Here is a 13537-nt window from a genome sequence, read left to right on the forward strand (position 1 = left end):
AAGGGGAACTTTACAGTTCCCCTTTGGGAAAGAGGGAGGGCCATTAGCAGCAAGTAAAGGAGGAAAATGTGGATTATTAATGGCAAAAAAAAAAAAAAAGGGCGAAGAGAGACAGTTAATTAATGCTGCTGATTATTTTTAAATGAGAAACACCACAAGGTACATTTCTTTGATGGAATATTTAATTTGAGAGATTGTTATTAGAAAAATTAAGGCTTTCCTAAATCACATTTTTTCCCTTTTAAATCACAATAGCACTCCGAAGGTTAAAAGGGACATGCGTTCATTATTTTTTTAACTTGAAAAGGAGCAGCACCCAGTGAACATCTCGGGCAGCTGGTTTCAGACTAACGAACGCAAGCCCTTCTCCTCGTGAGGCATAATTAAACCCTGGAAGTTGTCGTCACAGGATGCACTAGGGGTCAGCATTATAAACGGGTTCAAAAAGGGCCTGGCAAATTCTGGGGAGATGGGGCCAAGAGGGGCTATTCGACACCCAGCTCAGGACCCCCCCAGCCTGCTGCTTGCCAGAGCGTGGGGGGAGAGGGAGCCGTGCCCAGGCCTCCCCTGCTGGATGCCGAGGTAGAGGCAACCTTGCTCTGAGGCAAGACAGAGTGTTTTGTTGTATCTCCGCTGGAAAAATTACGTTAAGAAGATGTCGTTGGCAAAAACGCGAAAGCTTTTCTTCTTTAAGCAGTAACCACGGTTTGTAAACCACGCAATAAAATGCCCTGCCTGCGGATTGTGTTATACTTTCGGATTCTTAAACTGATCAAGACGTTGTCTAGTTTCTTGCGACAAAGGTAATCTCAGAAAGTAGTTCCCCATGTCAACACGTTGTCTTAGCGCCCAAATTTTGAAACAAGGTCCGTCCCCCTCTGTCACCTGTGAAATACACATCCGCCTCTAGGGTGCAAGTCAGGAAAGCCAGGTCTCTCAAACCGAGCTTCACCAAGCACTCTTAAGCGCATGCCCAAATTTTGGGCTCGTGATTTAAGTCAGACTTAGACTGGCTGTGACCATAATAGGCACACAGTTAAAAATACCATTAGTAGAAATGATTTCAAGTATGAAGATAAACCCCAAGGAACTGGAGAATATTTCACAGCATATTGAAACAGGACTCTGCTAGGTGAAATTGGAGAAAGCTTCAGCAGAATATAACATGTTATTGCCGGTTAGAATCTCCTGATAACTCTAAGTGACAAAAAAAAATCCAATATATTCTATATGCTTTTTTCTATAATTACAATTACAATGAGCTCTTCTCCCCAAATTTTCTAAAATGTTATCTAAAACCTCCACAATAAATTCTGCAATTGGTATTAATTTAAGTTGCTTGCTCTTCTATTAAATGTATTTATTCGGCCAGTTGATCATATGCTTTCTTTCTTCCTCAATACCAGCTTTACCCTGAGGATTGATATCGTCTCTTTTGCAATGTACAAAACCATAAGTTTGTCCTGGATAAATTTTAACTTCATAATCAACCTTACAATTTTGCTTTAGCTTCTGCTCCAGTAAGGTGACCTATAATAGAGAACATCCTAGTAGATATATTAAAATAGCCATATTTCATGGTGCCAGTCCTCAGCTTATTCATAATTCAACTCTCTGAATTACCATGCCGGCTAGGCAATATTAACCAAGATCCCCCATGGACAAAACAGCAAAAAATATTATATAATGAAAACCCTCTTTTGAAATAAGGGTCTGGAAAGTTTGCTAATTTGTTATACAGAAGGTAGTTCCCTCATAGGCTTACCCTGTTCTATTTACTTAAAGCTTATTAGAAAAAAAAAAGCATCAAATGGAGCTAAAAAGCAAATAGATTCCTAATCACTGTTCCTCATCACTTCCTCTACTTTATTGACCCCCATTAACTTGCCACTTTTAAACATTTCTTCCAATGTGAAATCTGGAAAAATGACTGTGTCAAGATTCCTCGGATCAATAGAAAGCAAGTCCTACAGCCAAGAACTCAGCCTAAACCCCGAGGAGAGCAATCTGAAACAACGGTGGGATTTTTGTAAAACTTTGCTATCTGATTTACTAGTAATACTTTGACAAAACAAAGAGAGTTAAAAAAAAAAATCCAGTCCTTCTGTGTCAGCCTCACATTTTTCTGCTCATTTTTTTGATCCTCAAGGACTAGCTGAGTTTGAAGGAAATTCAAAAACTCAGAAATGAAAGACAGTTAGTGACATACTTGACCAAGGGGAATTGACCCATCTTTTTCAGCAAAAATGAAAAATGTAGGGTTCAGCAGGTTGGATACATCATCAGAATCCTTGATTAGTCCTCGGAAATGTTAAAAAAAAACCAAAACTCATCAATTGACTCTTAAAGTTAAATTCAGATTCAAATACTCTGCTCAAGCACTCTGCTTCTGCAGTGAAAAGTTTTTCTTGTCTCATGCAATAGGTACCCCTTAACACTCAGCTTTAACTGGCAAGCTGCTACGAACATGCCTCCTAGAAGAATACCCTCCCAGATTAGAACGCCTTTTGAGCTAGTTTCTTAAGCTACAGATGGAATAACTGCATTAATAAGACTTGCAAAGCACCTTCTGAGCATACAAGCTTGATAACTGATTGGGAAAGTCACTGTTTTACTCAGTAGTCCTAGAATTACGTTCTGAGAACATTATCAAAGGAGAGGTGAGCTATCTCAGCTTCCTGAGTAGAGCATAAATGGAAAGCTGTGCTGAAAATAATCACAATCTGCTTTAGAGAGCAGTGAGATCAGAAAACACTACCTGGTTCTGCACAAAGTGCTCGCTCTGAACCATGCAGCTGCAAAGCAGCAGCAAACAGGGAGAGAGCTGAATTGGACAAGTGACCGAAGGACAGTATGTATGTCAGCCCAAAGCTGGCACAAAAATAAAGATGTGGCTAACATGATGCGTTCTAAAACTAGGAACAAATATTCTCACCATCATTTTCATTGCATAATATCCTTCCTACTTTGCTGAATATGTCTCTCTCCATCAACTGAAAGCCCAATAAATAATGCTAAATCAACCACCTAAGCTGCACAGCACGTATTTGTACCTGCTTGTGTTACATCCAAGTCATCACTTACTATCCACATTACCATAAAGAGATACACCAGCCTTTAACTGCGGATATGTCATCATCAGGTGACGTACAGCAATACTACCCCAGCAAAAACCAATGACCTCGAATTTCATTGCACCACATTGTCCCTTTAGATATTTCAGGACAGCATCAGCTTCGCTAGGACTTATAAACAAATGCAAATTAGGCAACCATAGTAAAATCAATGTCTGAAAATCTGAAAAGAAAATATAAGGATGCATATAACTGTCTCAATATCATGTTGCTACAATATTTTCTCCCATACACTTAAGGAAACCATTATTTCAGACAAATATTAAGGATTGCTAATCTGAAATCATCAGAAAGAAAAAAAAAACTAAGCTGAATTAAATAAAAACACCATATGAATAAGATACATTGAAGGAAATGTAAAGGGATGGAAACAGATTATAACATCTACCTCACAGGTAAGAAAGCTTAAAATTCTCTGAGAAGCTGAGTTTTGTTCTAGAAATGTAGACAGAAAAAGCAATAAAACCTTCTCTAGAGAATACCATTCATTAGACAGGGACAGGGTTGACAATAACTGTAAGCTAGCATCTGAGATGTCAGATGTTGTTGCAGGATCGCCAACGTAACAAACATGGAAGATATTTTGAGAATTTACATGTCGCTTGAAAAAAGTTTGCCCGAACGCTGTATTCTGAAAAGATCCATTTACCCCTGAAGTGGATGTTGCCATGCAGAGGCAGTAAAGAGAAGATATTGGTGGGAGAGACATAACAGTTAAGTCCTTTATATCATCTCAAGATTTTATTTTCTATCCCGATTCCTCGCCCCCTGGGGCACGCAAGTTGTATATGATGTCAATACATCAGCCATGCAAATACAACATTATCCATCAACACACACACACACACACACACACACACCCTCAAAATAAGTGCCAAAAATCCTTTCTTCACTGGAACTGATATGTGAAACATGTGAGTCACCTGCAAGAACTGGCAGGCAGAGCCCAACCCTCCCTTCCCGTCGCAGAAGAGAGGGGGCAGATCCCAGACTCAGGTTCCACCACTGGGCCCTCCTAGACGGGTCCTCTCTGGATGTGATTCAGTTATGTCTCCCCTAACCTTCCCACCAAAGTATGTAAGTCCAGCAACCTTCAGCGTAGCTACTCCCAACAGTCCAAGAAAGAGATCTGCTCCCCCAGGAAATTAATTAGTTTGGTGTCTAGTTAGTCTGGCCCCTCCTCAGTGCTGCCTTGCCAGCAGCTCCTTTCTGTGTTATTAAGGCAGCAAAGCACCTTTGCTGGGAGATAGAAGGTCTTTGCTGATAAATGCTCAGGCAGGGTTGCACACGGGAGGGGAAGAGACATAACCTCTTCAGGGGCAAGGCCAATAAACAGGAGTCTGTACACGCTAACATGAACAAGTTAAATTCTACCAACAAGTTTAATTCGAAGCTTATTGGAAGCCAGGGCAAATCACAGAGCTGCCTGACCTCTCTGTTCATCGAGGACCGCTTCACATACCGAGCGCTTGTTTCAGTTTCTGAATCCCGATGTGCGGTTCCCCTCTAAGGACAAGAGCCATTTATCTGAAAGAACAGGCACGTGGGTGTGAGGCACTATCCTTACACCAGGGCTTAAAGGTGAAAAGATTCTAGTCCAGGTCACAAAACGGAAAATACCTTTGCTTGGCAAAGGGCCTTGGCATCCTGTAGCAGCCTGATTTTAACAGCTTGGGGATATACCTGGTCTATAAACAGCGGCCAGACTCCTGTAACGAAGAGCAGCAGCTGGTGCTTGCCTATTTTTTTAGCTCCTTCAGCTGTCATTCCTCCTCCCTCCCTCCAAATATGTTATCTTGTTTGGTTTTGAGTTATACTGTTGTGCTTCCACCGTGAAGAGACATGACAATTTGGATCACATAGTACTTTGTAAAAAGCAGCCTTTGAGACAGAGGAAGAAAGTCCCTAAAGCTGCATCTTAGGTTCTCTCAGGGAGACAGGAAAGAGCAATACAGGAGCTGCTCTAGGCACTCTGCTGCTGTTCAGGAAGAAGTCAATAAAGTCTGTTCCGAAAGCTGCAAGTAACATCTAAAATAGGTAATACAGACTCCACTGCTAAAAGGAAAGTATAAGCCAATGAAACCAAAGGACTTTTTAATATGCATCCAGGAAATCCGAGAGACTAAGAAAACGCCAACACTGCTGAATATAACTCCAATAAGTTATCCTGAAATGCAGCAAAAGGGGTGAAGTTGTGTCAATAGCTGGATAGAACTGGACCTAACAGAGCTGCTTCATCAGTGGCACCAGAATACCATATTTAAGAGTTCGTGAAGTTGTCCTTGATCCCACTAACAACAAGGGCATAAAGGCTGCATATAAGGCCAGGCTGGTACCTTCCCCTTGGCCTTTGCCAAGGCAAGAGTGACTCTAAGGTTGTAGCAGCAGCCGCTCTGTTCTCCCTCTGCTACACAGCTATGCAGTACAGCTGAAGTGCTAGCGGAAGAGTCTTGCTTCATGCTGTCTGAAGTCACTGTTCGTTTTTCAAGGCAGCCAATATGCCATGAGTTTGAATCACAGCAATTTGGTCTTTAAAATTCTTCATGGTGAAAGGAAGCGACTGTATGCTATTTCTCTCCCACCTCCTTGGGTTTTGCTGCATGGGCTCAGAGCCAACCTAGAGATGCAGCTGAGGGTGGCCCCCTTCCCTCTACTGACCATGGGGACAGGCTCACAGGCAGAGCAGCAGGGAAGCCTCAGGAAGGGCTGACCACCACCTTCCCGTGGGAGCTGCTATTAAGCTGAGGGCCTTTTGCCCAGTCTTGTCTGAGCTATAGCTCCCACTGCATCGCAGCCTCACTGGCAGATTAGCTGTATCTTACTTATTTATTTTTCTGGCATCTCAAGTTTTCAGCCAATCATCGAACTTGGACCAGTCAGCAGAAGACTTCCAAGCTTCTTTTCCTGCAAAAAAGTCTGGGCAGATGGCTCTGCACAAAAAGAAAAGAAAAGAAAAGAAAAGAAAAGAAAAGAAAAGAAAAGAAAAGAAAAGAAAAGAAAAGAAAAGAAAAGAAAAGAAAAGAAAAGAAAAGAAAAGAAAAGAAAAGAAAAGAAAAGAAAAGAAAAGAAAAGAAAAGTTAAATGAATTCATCAAACCTTGAGCTTTTTTTTTGTCCCTTTATACCATGGAAAGTTTCTACCCAGGTGTAATATTATATTGATTCCTTCTTTCGGAGAAAGTCATGCTTATCGTTGTTAACTATTGTACAGAAATCCTATATGCTTTAGAAAACATATAAGTAAGCGTATATGCTTTTTTCAATGACTAAACTACATAACATCATTTGTGATACAAACTGGGAAAAAGTAAATATTTTTATCCCCACTATTTTTCCTGTTTTGAGTATATAAATTGAAACTACACACAATAATAGAATTATCTTCTAAGAAATGATTAAACAAGGTTCTGATTACAACAATTTTAGATTCTACAAACAACGTAATACCATCAGTGATGAAACAATGATGAAAGCCATCAGTAATGAGTTCCATTTAAACAACATAATTATAGAAGGTTTAGTTGTTTACTGCAAAGCACATCACGAGGATGTGCTAGAAAAAAAAATGCACGGTCTGAGGGCTGGGAAGAGCAAGTGAAAGGCTGGAAGGGAAGAAAGGGAGGAGTGGTTTGCTGTGGACATCTTTTAGTGGCTAGAGAAAGAATTACTGATGAGCCGAGTTCCTCTATCACGGGGCTGGCCAAAGCCTGGCTCAGCACGACCTCAGCTGAAATGTGTTGCATAACCAGCAGCAGCTATTATGCTGTAGCCACTAGTGGGTAAGACAGTCGCCTCATGCAGAAGTAAACAAGCAGGGGGCCTTGAAGGCTTCCATCACGAGGTCGCCCCCAGATGCTGCTGTGTGTTGTCCTAAGCCTAGCCCACACTGAAGCCATGGCATGTATCTCAAGAATCATGGTGAAATGACTGGATCAGTTTGGCCCAAAGCAGACAAAAGTCTGTTGAAAGCATTTTTTTGTACTGTGTTGGATCATTGCTGTTAAAAAAGTAGTGGCATCCTAAGGTTGAGATAAACACAGCATACTTGTGTTTGGAAAGGTCTGGGCAAAACTGCACAGCTTTTGAGTAAGTACTTGGCAAAAAGGCTACATATTGCTTTGAAAGTGAACTTTCCTGAGCCTGTAGAAGAACAGATTCTTCATCACTCAAACTAGTCTGGTAAGACAGTACAACTCATCACTCTTAAGGTGGCCTCTGAAATCCAGCTCCCATAGCAGCTCATCCCATGCTCTACTAGGAAAAAAAAATCTAGCTAAGTGTTGGTGCATCAGTTCAGCAGCATCATGATGCAATGAAGGAAAATACACTGCCTCTCTTCATTGAGAAACTGCTGCCTGACAAGTCTCAGGTTTCCTCCTGCCTACAGCAATAGAAACTCCAGCCTTCTTCCCTTGACTGCTGCAGTATTATCAGGATGGGTGGAGGGAAAGAAGGGGTTACAAACAGAAGTATGGCATGGCATGAGTCACACAGAAGAATTACAGAAAATCATTCAGGTAATGTGGAGCAAAACCAATTCATCAGAGGCTGGGTACATTTTAACTGAGTAGACTCTCACTGAAATAATGAAGGATCCAAAAATCTGGCTGGAAGACCCTCATACAAGCAATTTGCCAGCGTGCTCCACCACATGAAAGGTATATAACCAGTCTTGTGCTGTGAAACGATTGCATTTGGTTACAAGATAGACATAATTCCAGTCATGGGGCAGAGCAGGGGAGATTAAGTTTTCAGGAAAGAAGGTAGCAAGGAGGAAACTGTAGACCACATGTGTTGTTCTATTGGACCAAAAATCCCTAATCCTCACGGAAGTATCTCATCTTTATCTAACAGAGGCACCTAGAGCTCCCTTCAGCTCCACAAACAAGAACCACTAAGGGCAACATACCTCAAGGCTAGACCACTACAGAATGAGGTAGAGGCTTGTTTTGGGGCCAGAGGCGTCAGTGGTCCAGTCCCAACCGTATATGCATGTTTGTAATGTACACTGCAAACGGGCTGGCTTGCAGCACATCCAGCTTTTGCAAGACACTGCTGCACTTCAGAATTTAACTCCTGCAGATCACCAAAGCTGAGGGTGAAAGATTTGCAGAGAAGAAGGGGATTAAACTTAACACCTCATGTCTATGTATGATTCACCGTATTTTTGACGATGACAATTTTTTAAAAATCCCATCATATAATTTAGCTTGAAAGAGGATTTATTTTTTTAAGACTTCTTAAAAGAGAATGCCTACTTCAAAAATTATTGCTTTAATTCTGTTTCAGAACATGCTACTTTTTAAAGCCCTCCCACATTGCCGAGAAAAGTAGCAGAACCACTTTTTTACTGCATCACACTTTCAATGTTGTAAGCATTCGATGTGTGCAGTCATTTCTTCTATAAGCAGCAAAATGTGAAGGGAGCGTGCTGTACTCTGCGACACTTCACAGCAATGTTCCTTTGTGTTTTTGTTGTACGGAAATTTATCACTCAAACTGTAGCTGTAAAAATTTCCCGTTGTGTATTGGAATAAAAGTTCATTACATAGGCCTCAAAAACCCAAGAGTGGAGTCTTTTTTGAGAAGAAAAGACTTCTTACATGTATCCATTAGCTGTGAGCATATCAGCTATGTATCTGGTGTTTGGGAGTTGCCATCCAAATATATCATGACTCACAATCACAGCTTTGTCTGATTTGCCAGATGGTTTGCAAACATACGCCTTGATGTGCTCCACTTGCACTTCCTGCCCACAGCCTTCATAGCCAAACCTGTCTCTGATAGCACATGGGCAGGGCCCTGACTCTTTAGCCATCCAGGAATCTGCAGGAAAGCAAAAAGGACAAACAGCAATACAGGTTATTCGTGGCAATAGCTATTACTACGGGTCAGAGTCCTCGTGCAATCTGCATAGTCCCCTCCACGCGCCTAGTAATAAGCAGTTTATACCGCAAGGTTGGAAGTGAAAGCTTTAGGTGTTTTGTTAACAGGCTCTTGACAGGAGCCCTTTTCAGTTTCTGTAAACACTCACAACTCTCAGGTCAATCAGAATATCCTAGGACTGCAATGAGGCCAGGAGGGCTTCTGTCCATGAAAGCTTGTCTTATCCCATCAGCTGGGACAGCTGATAACATTAGAGACACTACCTCTACCTACAAGTCTTGGCCTTTGAGCTGTTGCAGCTTTCAACCCACAGTTCCTAGCTTTGTGCTTGGAGCAACCCAACGCACCATGATTACGTTGCAGGGCGATTCTCCCCCACAGTGTTTCACCGCCATCCCTCCGGCACGGTCTCACACCTCCTCCTCGCAGGCTGGCACCTGATCTCCTGTTCCTTCTGGGAGACCCCGCTGTCAACATGCTGCTTTTCTAACTGCCTTTTACCTCCCAGTTTTCATCGCGCATGCCCCCTTTCTTTTCCTCTGTGGGGAATCTAAGGCTGCTGCTGCTGCTGCTTACAGGCCGTTTGTCGGTCCCCCTGTGCCCCCGGCTGCGTACAGCCCCTTCCCGGGGAGCTCGTCAGGAGCTGGCGCCTTTTAAAGTTCCGATAAACCAGCTCAAAGATAAATCAGCAGGGGATTTCCTCCGACAGTTACACGCCCTATGTAATCTGACCCGAGAACGGTGGCCAGAGGAATACAGAGATACGCACCAGCCTTGTGTATGCAACACATCTTCGTACATCCCACAGACATAACTTCGCCAGAGGTACGCGTTTTGTAGTACCAGCTAGAAGCTATTTCATTTCGTCGCAGGTGAGGAGAGGTTTCAGCAGAGGCTACCGCCTAAGAGATTTTCTCAGAGGAATCCTCAAGCTCCTTTTAAGTGCTTGTGCCTTTCAACTGGAGTTAGGCCACTGCAGGATCTTTTAAAAGCCAATTCATTTCTTGAGCCCTCCACTCCTGGCCCTCCACGAAGCCACCGGTTAAACATAGAGCCTTTTTTTTTTTTTTTTTTAACTGAAGTTTGAGAAGATGTTTAATCTGGCTCCGGTGCCACTCTTCACCGATTAAAACGGTGCTGCATGCTCACTAACATGAGCTAGTCAGTGTAAGTGCGTGCACTGGAACGATATTCCTTGGTCTGATTGGTCTTATTGCTAAAGTGTGACGCAGTGTGCCGGCAAAAAAAATCCAATACACTCTTCAATGCTTACCTATTTTTGTTAGAAGAGTATCTTAACCATTTGTCCCCTCCTAGATTTTCTCATCAATTCAAACAGACGTCAGCTAAGACCTTTACCGATACCTCTTCGCCTCTTCAGTTCCTCTGCTACAAATGCTGTAACATGGTAAGTGGCATCAAAAACAAAAAACAAAAAGTGAGCAGCAAAACAAGTTCCTCCCGGTCCTGCCTCTTTCTACCACTTGTGCTCTTTTCACAGGAAAATGCACTTTGGGTGATACATCGAGAGATTCCCAGCACCAAGAATTTGTCTCTTAAGTCAGTCTCCTAACGGTGGCTTTTTCTGAACAGAACTAGTGCCTTGACCTTCACAAATCTCTGAGCAAAGGCCTCCAAAAATACAGTGCAGCTTAATCTGCCAGTTAGTTAGGCTGACTCTGCCGACATTACCGTGGGGCAAAAGTACCTATCCCCCATCTCATGCAAAGCAATGGCTTGATATTTCAAAAGCATTTTATATAACTGACCAAATTTAAACAACTCTCCTACTATCATGCTTGCTGGCTGTTTTCCTTCATGAGCAGGTCATCTGAGCGGTAAGCTGACAAAAATCCATTTCTATTGAAGTAAAAGCCCTGTTTCTTTTATAATAAACCTATTTACATTTTAAAATTCACTGAGCTGTGTTTAGGCAAAAATAGTGGGGATTTTCAAGCTATAATAAACAAATGCAATATGCTGCATCAATAAGCTTTTCTTAAATTGTAGTGACTTGAGGAATGTTTTTTAAGAATTATGTATAAAAAAGGTGTAAATCATCTTTTACCTCTGCGGCTATCACAAACTTTATAAACATGCCAAAATTCATACCATAACATTGCTTAGGACAGAGTGAATGCCTCTTATAAAGTGCTAACTAAACATTACATGGATCTAGATTTTCAGAAGTAAGTAAGATTAGTTCATTGAAAGGATTATTAAAGATGTTGAGCATATTAGGAACAAAATGCTGTTTTGATACTTTTATTTCCCCCTATGTAGAGTTTATCTGGTATGGGTAAGAAAAACACATTTAACTATAAATTGTAGGAACCTAGTATTTTAAAAGTTGCTTATTAGCTGAGTTCCAGTTGTCACCCATGTGTAATTAAAGCCATAGTAACAATCACATAATAAAGATAATGAGTCAATAAAGTTAATAATAATAATAATAAAGTTAATAAAGTCAATAAAGTTAATGAGGAGAAGGTTGTCTGCTTAGGAAACTGACTCTATTTGCAGTTTAGATCAGCAATTTCAGCTTATGAAAATGCAAATGAAATATTCAAACTTGTCTGCAGCTGAGTCATACAAAGTCTTTTTAACATATCTGCTACTCAGGGTTGATCTCCATCTAAGAAGTCAGCTGCATTGCCATCTCTTTGGACTTTTCTCTCAATGCTTTATGAACTGCAAGTTTTGTCATGACTTTGCAGTACTTTAGGCCTTGCTTTTTAAAAAAATATTCCATATACAATAGTTTACAGTGTCACAGTTTTAGACACTTTGTCACGTTGTTATCAAGAGCACACATGACATATTTACTGCCCGCATGACTGACCTGGCATTTCCATTGCCTTGGTTCCTCCTTCCCAGTTTCGAGATCTAGACCACCACATAAGACCCTCTAAAATTAAAACCAAATAGTAAAAAAATTCTGTAGGTTGAGGTAGACTCTAGTTTGTGATCTTCTAATATTGAGGCCACAGTACAACGGCATCTGTGCTGTTCTCACACCCACGTTGGTGAGCCTGGGGCTATCATATCAATACAGAAGTAGGTAAGAAGACTCGAGGCAGCTCTAATTTGGCATGCCTCTGTGCCTTTTCCTTCATTACATTTATTTATTTTTCCCATTGCTCAGAAACCTCTCACCTGCCCTTTTCCTGCTTCCTCTATGGCATGTCACCAAGGTGGCAACTCCCTGTCCTCTCATCCAACAAGCTCTGACCCTCAAGAGATAGAGTGCTAGACACAAAACTGGAAAAAAAATGGTCTCCACAACAGTCTAATGCTATGGTAGAGGTTTCTCCTACCTTTATTGAGTGCTGATGATGTTGGGATGGTAGAGATCCAGATTTACTAGTTGCTATTCGTTGACTGCTGCTTCTTTAGTGACATGTATCTGAGTCACCTAGGGTACATCTTCTCGCAATTGCATTATAGTTTGCTGACTCACTTTAATGTGATGTTGTATTATTCATCCATTCCAATGTAAATAAGAGAGGATTACAGGGAGATTAATTCAGCATTTTGGAACTAATGGTGTTTGTCAAGGGTAAAATTCCCTTAAAAAGCTCAGTATACCTCTATTCATATTTGTTCATATGAGAAAAAAGATCTTACTCATGATGATCAAGCATAAGCACAGTACCCTTGGGTACGGTTCAAATGACGCTTCTTGCAATCTATTTGTTTATCAAGTGTTAATGATATCAAAAGGTAATCTGGTTTTGCAATGTACTGGAGATAAATTAATCTTTCAGGTAAGAAACATTTAGTAGTGCAAAATAAAATAAAGGGAGTGATATTGTTATATCACTGTCAGGGCATGGGTTACCTCTAATACCCAGAGAGTCCTAAGGAGGAGTTGACGTTCTACATTTTATCGTAATCCAGCAGTCTACACTGCCTTGGTGCACATTGCCTCGGTGCACACAAAGACAATATTCAGCAGCTTGGGTTGCTACAGCTTCCCACTTACTAGCAAGCCAGATTTCTTCAGACGGTGGTCTACCATTACTGCAGTATTTAACTGCTGCCCTTCAAAATATTGATTATTTTGGTTAGAGCCGAAATACCTCGAAGTCTTCTTCGTGACAATTCAGGAGAGTGGCCCCATCTTGTGGACGTTTCCAGGAGTGACTGTGGCTATGACAGCTGTTAACTGCAGCGCTTGCAATACGGTGCTGAAAAAGCTAGCTATTGTAATAGGCAGCATCAGATTTTGCCTAAACTAGAGACGCTTTGCCTGGGCTGAGCAGCTGGGAGTTATGGGTAGAAGATGCCTCTTCCTTTCTCGGGGGCAAACCTTTCTCCCTTTTCTGCAGGTGTGAGGGATCCTGCCTAAATAAGGCTTTTTAAAGATCTGGAGAAAAGTTTACACGTTGCCCGCAAACTCTTTACTTGTACCCTAGGAGGGATGAAGGCAGATGGGGATGAATGGGTATGAAACCAGGGTATCCCTCATCGCCAAAGTCAACCAACCAAGCTGGGGAGCAATTTATCAGGGGCCTC

At 41.6% G+C, this 13537-nt stretch overlaps 1 pseudogene; it reads right to left on the reverse strand.

Annotated features, from left to right (window-relative positions):
- Positions 1 to 1350: 1350 nt before the first annotated feature.
- Positions 1351 to 12419, reverse strand: LOC104137827 (carboxymethylenebutenolidase homolog; annotated as a pseudogene).
- Between the last annotated feature and the right edge of the window lie 1118 nt (positions 12420 to 13537).

The sequence above is a fragment of the Struthio camelus genome, chromosome 2 (genome assembly GCF_040807025.1).
Source record: "Struthio camelus isolate bStrCam1 chromosome 2, bStrCam1.hap1, whole genome shotgun sequence".
In the NCBI taxonomy this organism is placed as follows: domain Eukaryota; kingdom Metazoa; phylum Chordata; class Aves; order Struthioniformes; family Struthionidae; genus Struthio; species Struthio camelus.